The sequence below is a fragment of the Camelus dromedarius genome, chromosome X (genome assembly GCF_036321535.1).
Source record: "Camelus dromedarius isolate mCamDro1 chromosome X, mCamDro1.pat, whole genome shotgun sequence".
Classification (NCBI taxonomy): Eukaryota; Metazoa; Chordata; class Mammalia; order Artiodactyla; family Camelidae; genus Camelus; species Camelus dromedarius.
In genome coordinates, this window is record NC_087472.1 from 51,773,257 (window position 1) to 51,781,645 (window position 8,389).

At 36.7% G+C, this 8,389-nt stretch overlaps 1 pseudogene; it reads right to left on the bottom strand.

Moving 5' to 3' along the window:
* Nucleotides 1-3,515: 3,515 nt before the first annotated feature.
* Nucleotides 3,516-4,977, bottom strand: LOC105095306 (elongation factor 1-alpha 1-like; annotated as a pseudogene).
* Nucleotides 4,978-8,389: the final 3,412 nt, after the last annotated feature.

Genomic DNA, 8,389 nt, shown 5'->3' on the forward strand with positions numbered 1-8,389 from the left:
AAGATTCAAACACAGGTACTCTGATGCAACAACTACACAAGACTGCCTCAAATATTTTTGTGAAATAGTTGCTTCATAGGCATATGACCAATAAAGTCATACAAGGCCATGTGCTCAGAAGGGCCTCATGCTTGGGGTTTAATGCTCTGTGATCACTGTCTTGAAATTCTTAATATGTTTATCTTTGAATTTTTGTTTTGTAAGTGATGTCCAATGGGACAATGGAGCATGTACTAGGGGTTTGAAGTCTTGGTTCATGCACAACCCAGCCTCCTCCCACTTCTCTGCTTCCTTATGAGTGTGTCTGTGCTTGAATGAGTATGACACTCAATAACAAATAAAAATATCATGTCAAGTTGTGGGAGAGACTGTAGAAGAAAATAAGATTTATATATTTTAGTATCCTTAACAAAACTTTTCCCCCCACTTTTTGAACAAGGGGTCTTGCATCTTTAATTTCACTGAACACTGAAAATCGTGTAGCCAGACCTGAACAGTGGTTAGGCCAAATAAAGTTTCTGTCTTCCAAAAATAATTGCCTAACAAAGAGAGAAAAACATTACCTGTAGTCTAGCCATCTCAGATCACCATCTAAGAATAAAGGATCTAATGCCATCAGATACGATTAAAGGAGGTGCATTAAGCCCCATAACTAACTATCCAGAAGCATCATAACAATGATTTTGAGTGCAGATTCTAGAACCAATTGCTTCAGTTCACACATCTTCCTTGATGTGTGTCCCTAAGCAAATTAACATCTCTGTGTTTTCACTTCTTTATGTGTAAAGACAATGATGATGATAATACTAATGCTTATTTATAGAATTGTTATGAGGATGAAATAAGTTGATATGTATAAATGTATGTAATACTTGTAAAATGTGCTTTGAACTTTGCCTGGTACTTAATAAGTACTCAGTACATATCACTATTCTGAATAGCTATGGATCTAACATATGAGGACAATTCTATATCATAATTAACAAATGTTATCACAGAGCTTGTATCAAAGAAATACTACTAAATTCAACTTTGAACTTTAAATATCTCAAATATACAAGATTACTAACAGTGTTAGCTGCCCAGAAAATAATTCCAATGCTTAATAAGTCATGGAAGACACAATTCAAGGCAATAAAATTTAATTCTATGAAGAAAATATAATAAGGACACTCTGTAGAGCATGTTCAATTTTGAAAAATATTTGGATTTTAAGAGATAATATTCTAAATTAAGTTGAACTTTAGTAGCAAGTTCAGCACACAGTGTTTTTGTAATTGCCTTTAGTCTTGCAGCCCAAGATGCCATGGCTATAAACACACATAGAAGAGAGCACTGCTTAAATAAAATTACATATACAAAGCATCTAGCATAGTTCAAGGCATAAAATAGATGCTCAATAAATGATAGGTATTATCATTAATATTGAACTGTGTTGAAACCTCAGAGACTAGATTGTAATTTGGAGCTTTGAGCACAGGGTCATCTCTTGGGAGTGACTGAAAAGCTCTTTTAAAGGATTTCAGATCATCCATTATTGTGCTGCATTTTATGATTGAATAAATCAATGGCTATTACCTTTTTGAGGAAGAAAATGAAGAAAGGAATATTATGAGAAAGGTCACAGATGTGAATTTTATGGACAGTTTTATGAAAAAAACATTAGCAACAGTAGTTCACAAAGTTTTCTGGTATTTTTGCTGTTAGCTACAGGTTCTGACTGACAGTGTAAAACTACAGAAGCACCGACTGCCAGAGCTTCAAGAGCCTGTGGAAACATACAATACAGTGTCAGGCACATACAAGGTAACCAATAAATTGTCTCCTTTCTTTGAGATTGTACAGTTCAACATCCCTCCCCTCAGTTTTGCAAATGAGGAAATGAGAGGGAATAATCTGCAAAGATTTGACAGAAAATTTCTGATTGGATAGGAACTTGAATATCTACAAACTATCTCAGAAGATTCAGATGATGTTCTTCTCCATTTTGAAACAAACCAGTGAACCTTGAGAGGAGAGCTTGGGATATATAACAACATGTTTAGTAAGAACTTCCTTTCTCTTGAAAGCAAGGCCATTAAAAGCAGCCAATACAACTCACAGAAACTCCACCCTGTGAACAAAGACTCAGCTATCTCTGCCCCAGCAACTCCGTACCTTTCCACCCAGTCTATTAAACAATATTCCCTGCAAGGAAATGTCTAAAATAATCATACATTTTTTTATTGCTAGATGAGTCTTTATCCAACCATTTCCCCCAAACAGGAAATCCTTTTCTACCGTCTATAACCGGTTTTATCTTGTGAAGTTTAAATATTTCCAGTTCTTTCAACAATCCTTTGTATGGCTGTTTTCTGAAACTTCTAGAGACACTGTAATTAAGCAGAGTCAACATTGATATACCCAACTATGATAAACTGGATTATTGGTCCTGATTTTTCCCTCCCTTGTTAATAGAGTTATACATCCATATACTTTGCCAGGTACACTCGTAGAATCCTCCTAATATGGGTGAAGTATACTTGGTTTTGTGACTTGCCTTGGCTAATGAAAAGTTATTGGAAATGATGCCGGTAAATGTTTAAAATGTGCAGGCATGAACGGCTTGTCCTCTTGCTCTCCTGTGATAAGTCTTGAGAAGTATATGCCCTGAGAATCTTCTGGTCCAAGAAGAAAAATGAGGAAAATGGGGAGCAGACTTAAATCCAATCCGTGATGTATCCAACCTCAGTCAACCCAAAGTCTTAGTCAGAGAATGGCAAATCAGTTACAGACTCATCAGTGAGAAATATAAACACTTGTGTTGTAGTTCATTGAGTTTTGAGGGCTATTTATTACATAGTATTACTGAAAAAAGCCAGTGAAAACTTCCCAGTTGACTACTGAGCATAGCCACAGTTGTCCAGAACCTAGGTATGGTATAAGCTAGTAGATTACTTCTTTCTTTTTATTGAAAGCTTTTTTTTCTTTTACAGAAGTCATTGCTAATGTGTGACAGTCTTTTTATATCTTTTTTTCTTTTATATCTTTTTTATTTTTATATCTTTATATCTAGTTTTATGTCTTTCATTTTTAATAGAGGTATGAATGACATACAAAAAAGCTGTACATATTTAATGTATACATTGTGATGAATTTGAAGATAAGTATCCATGTCATAACAAATGACAGGATTTCCTTATTTTTTAATGCTGTATAATATTCCATTGTATGTATAGACTGTGTTTTCTTTATCAATTTATCTTCTGATGACTATTTAGTTTGTTTCCATGTCTTTGCCTTGGTAAATAATGCTTTAATGAATACAGGTGTGTAGGTATCTTTTAGGTATACAGGGTTCAGTTTTTTATTTATAAGTCCAGAAGTGCTGCATCATATGATAGTTCTATTTTTATTTAGTTTTATTTATTTTTTAAATTCTCATTAAACTTTGTTTTAATGGGTCTCAAAATTCTGTGACAGATTTTTGGTCAAGTTGTTTCCATTAAAAAGTGCTGATTTTAAAAACTAATATCTTAAAACTGCCACACACAAATAAAAAACAAATGGTCTGCAAAACATTCTCCTTTCTTTCTGAAGGTTTTGCAATGCATTGTTATCATTAACCAGTCTTTTACTGCCTTCTTGTCCACTGCCTTGATGACACCCACAACAACCGTCTGTCTCATGTCACAGACAGCAAAACGGCCCAGGGGAGGATAGTCAGAGAAGCTCTCAACAGACATGGGCTTGCCAGGAACCATGTCAACAATGGTAGCATCACCAGATTTCAAGAACGTGGGGCCATCTTCCAGCTTTTTCCTAGAACAATGGTCAGTCTTCTCCTTCAGTTCAGCAAAGTTGTAAGCAATGTGAGCTGTGTGACAATCCAGCACAGGTGCACATCCAGCACTGATCTGGCCTGCATGGTTCAAGATAATTACTTGAGCTGTGAAGCCAGCTGCTTCCATTGGTGGATCATTTTTGCTGTCACCAGCCATGTTGCCACAACGAATATCCTTGACAGACATGTTTTTGATGTTGAAGCCCATGTTGTCCCCAGGGAGGGCTTCACTCAAAGCTTCATGGTGCATCTCAACAGACTTGACTTCAGTTGTAACATTGATTGGAGCAAAGGTGACCACCATGCCAGGTTTGAGAACACCAGGCTCCACTCGACCCACAAGGACAGTACCAGTACCACCAATCTTGTAAACGTCCTGGAGGGGCAACCACAAGGGCTTGTCAGTTGGCTAAGCTGGTGGCAGGATGCAATCCAGAGCCTTAAGCAGCATGGTTCCACTGGCATTGCCATCTTTACTGGTGACTTTCCATCCCTTGAACCAAGCATGTTAGCACTTGGCTCCAGCATGTTGTCACCATTTCAGCCAGAAATTGGCACAAATGCTACTGTGTCAGGGTTGTAACCAATTTTCTTAATGTAGGTGCTGACTTCCTCAACAATTTCCTCGTATCTCTTCTGGCTGTAGGGTGGCTCAGTGGAATCCATCTTATTAATGCCAATGATTAGTTGTTTCACACCCAGAGTGTAAGCCAGAAAGGCATGCTCACGGGTCTGCCCATTCTTGGAGATACCTGCTTCAAATTCACCAACCCCAGCAGCAACAATGAGGACAGCACAGTCAGCCTGAGATGTGCCTGTAACCGTGTTTTTGATATAGTCTCTGTGTCCTAGGGCATCAATGATGGTCACGTAGTACTTGCTGGTCTCGAATTTCCACAGGGAGATATCAATGGTGATACCGCACTCATGTTCTGCCTTCAGTTTGTCCAAGACCCAGGCATACTTGAAGGAGTCCTTTCCCATCTAGGCAGTCTCCTTCTTAAACTTTTCAATGGTTCCTTTGTCGATGCCACCACATTTGTAGATCAGATGGCTAGTGATGGTAGACTTGCCAGAATCTACATGTCTGATGACCATGATGTTGATGTGAGTCTTCTCCTTTCCCATTTTGGCTTAGATTTAGCAGTGGTTTTCATGACCCTGTGTCCTGGTGGCAAACCCATTGCCAAAAAGATAGTTATATTTTTGATTGTTTGAGGAACCTACATATAGATTTCCATAAGAGTTGTACTAGTTTTCATTTCTACCAAATCCTCACCAACACTTTTTATTTTTTATTTGGTAATAGCCATCCTAATAAGTATGAGGAGACATCTCACTGTGGTTTTGATTTACATTTCGCTGATGGTTAGTGATCTTGAGCACACTATAATATATTCTTCTTTGGAGAAATATCTATTCAGATCTTTTTCCTATTTTTATAAATAACTAAGAATAAACTTAAGCAAGGAAGCAAAATACTTGTACCCTGAAAACTTTAAAACATTGGTGAAATAAGTATAAAAAGTAGCAATGAATGGAAAGACATCCTGTCTTCATGTATTGGAAGAATTAATATTCTCAAAATGCCAATGCTACCTAAAGGGATCTGGAGATGTAACGCAATCTCTGTAAATATCCCAATGGTATTTCTACAGATATAGAAAAATGCTATCCTAAAATTCATATAGAACCACAAGCAACCCCAGCTAGCCAAAGCAAACTTGAACAAAACAGAAGGCAACTCACTTCTTGATTCCAAAATGTATTACAAAGCTCTAGTAATCAAAATACTATGGTACTATTATAAAAACAACATATTGACCAATGGAACAAATTAGAGAGCTCAGAAATAAATCCGCACATTTATGGTAAACTGATCTTTGACAAGAGGGACAATAATATGCAATGTGGAAAAGATAGTAATTTCAATAAATGGTGTTGAGAATACTGAATACCCACATCCAACAGAATGAAATTGCTCTCTTACCTTGTATGCTAAAATCAACTCAAAAAGGTTTAAAGGGATAAACATAAGATATGAAACATTAAATCTTCTAGAAGAAAAAAAGGATAAAGCTTTTTTAACATTTTTATTGATTTATAATCATTTTACAATGTTGTGTCAAATTCCAGTGTTCAGCACAATTTTTCACCATACATGGGCATATACACACTCATTGTCACATTTTTTTCTCTGTGAGTTATCATAACATTTTGTGTATATTTCCCTGTGCTATACAGTATAATCTTGTTTATCTATTCTACAATTTTGAAATCCCAGTCTATCCCTTCCCACCCTCCACCCCCCTGGCAACCACAAGTCTGTATTCTCTGTCTATAAGTCTATTTCTGTCCTGTATTTATGCTTTATTTTTGTTTGTTTCTTTGTTTTTGTTTTTGTTTTTTAGATTCCACATATGAGCGATCACATATGGTATTTTTCTTTCTCTTTCTGGCTTATTTCACTTAGAATGACATTCTCCAGGAGCTTCCATGTTGCTGCAAATAGCGTTATGTTGTCGGTTTTTATGGCTGTGTAGAACTCCATTGTATAAATATACCACCTCTTCTTTATCCAGTCACCTGTTGATGGATATTTAGGCTGTTTCCATGTTTTGGCTATTGCAAATAGTGCTGCTATGAACATTGGGGTGCAGGTGTCATCCTGAAGTAGGGTTCCTTCTGGATACAAGCCCAGGAGCAGGATTCCTGGGTCACATGGGAAGTCTATTCCTAGTCTTTTGAGGATTCTCCACACTGTTTTCTATAGTGGCGGCACCAAACTGCATTCCCACCAGCAGTGTAGGAGGTTTCCCCTTTCTCCACAGCCTCTCCAGCATTTGTCATTTGTGGACTTTTGAATGATGGCCATTCTGACTGGTGTGAGGTGATACCTCATTGCAGTTTTGATTTGCATTTCTCTGATAATTAGTGATAATGAGCATTTTTTCATGTGCCTTTTAATCATTTGTATGTCTTCCTTGGAGAATTGCTTGTTTAGGTCTTCTGCCCATTTTTGGATTGGGTTGTTTATTTTTTTTCTTATTGTGTCGTATGAGCTGCTTATATATTCTGGAGATCAAGCCTTTGTCAGTTTCATTTGCAAAAATTTTCTCCCATTCAGTAGGTTGTCTTCTTGTTGTACTTCTGGTATCCTTTGCTGTGCAGAAGCTTGTAAGTTTCATTAGGTCCCATTTGTTTATTCTTGCTTTTATTTCTTCAAGGAGAAAATTTTTGAAATGTATGTGGGATTGTATCATTACTTTCTTTTTCTTTTGATTCATCATTAGTGTAAAGAAATGCAACTGATTTTTGAACGTTAATCTTGTAACTTGCTACCTTGCTGAATTCTTCAATCAGCTCTAGTAGTTTTTGTGTGGACCTTTTATGGTTTTCTATATACAGTAACATGTCATCAGCATATAGTGACACTTTTACTTCTTCTTTTCCAATTTGGATCCCTTTTATTTCTCTCTCTTGCCTGATTTCTGTGGCTAGGACTTCTAAGACTATGTTGAATAGGAGTGGTGATAGTGGGCAGCCTTGACTTGTCCCAGATTTTAGTGAGAAGCGTTTGAGTTTTTCACTGTTGAGTACTATGCTGGCTGTAGGTTTGTCATATATAGCTTTTATTATGTTGAGATATGTTCCCTCTATACCCACTTTGGCGAGAGTTTTTATCATAAATGGGTGTTGAATTTTATCAAATGCTTTTTCTGCATCGATTGAGATGATCATGTGATCATGTGGTTTTTGTCCTTTCTCTTGTTGATGTGATGTATTACACTGCTTGATTTGCGTATGTTGAACCAGCCTTGTGTCCCTGGGATGAACCCCACTTGGTCATGATGTATAATCTTTTTTATGTGTTGTTGGATTCTATTTGCTAAAATTTTGGTGAGGATTTTGGCGTCTATGTTCATCAGTGATATTGGCCTATAATTATCTTTTTTTGTAGTGTCTTTGCCTGGTTTTGGTATCAGGGTGATGGTGGCTTCATAGAATGAGTTTGGGAGTATTCCCTCCTTTTCAATCGTCTGGAAGAGTTTGAGAAGGACTGGTATGAGTTCTTCTTTGTATGTTTTGTAGAATTCCCCGGTGAAGCCGTCCGGTCCTGGACTTTTATTTGTAGGGAGGTTTTTAATTGCTATTTCTATTTCCTTTCTAGTGATCAGATTGTTCAAGTGGTCAATTTCTTCTTGATGCATTCTTGGTGGACTGTATGTTTCCAGAAACTTCTCCATGTCCTCTAGGTTATCCAGTTTGGTTCCATATTGTTTTTCATACTATTCTCACATATCTTCTGTATTTCTATTTTGTTTGTTGTAATTTCTCCATTTTCCTTTCTTATTTTCTAATTTGTGCTCTCTCTTTTTCCTTCTTTGTGAGTTTGGCCAGAGGTTTGTCGATTTTATTTACTTTTTCAAAAAACCAGCTTTTGGTTTGGTTGATTTTTTCTATGGTCTTGTTAATCTCTATTGTATTTATTTCCTCCCTGATCTTTATTATTTCCTTCCTTCTGCTGCCTTTTTGGGCTTTTTGTTCTTCCTTTTCTAATTCATT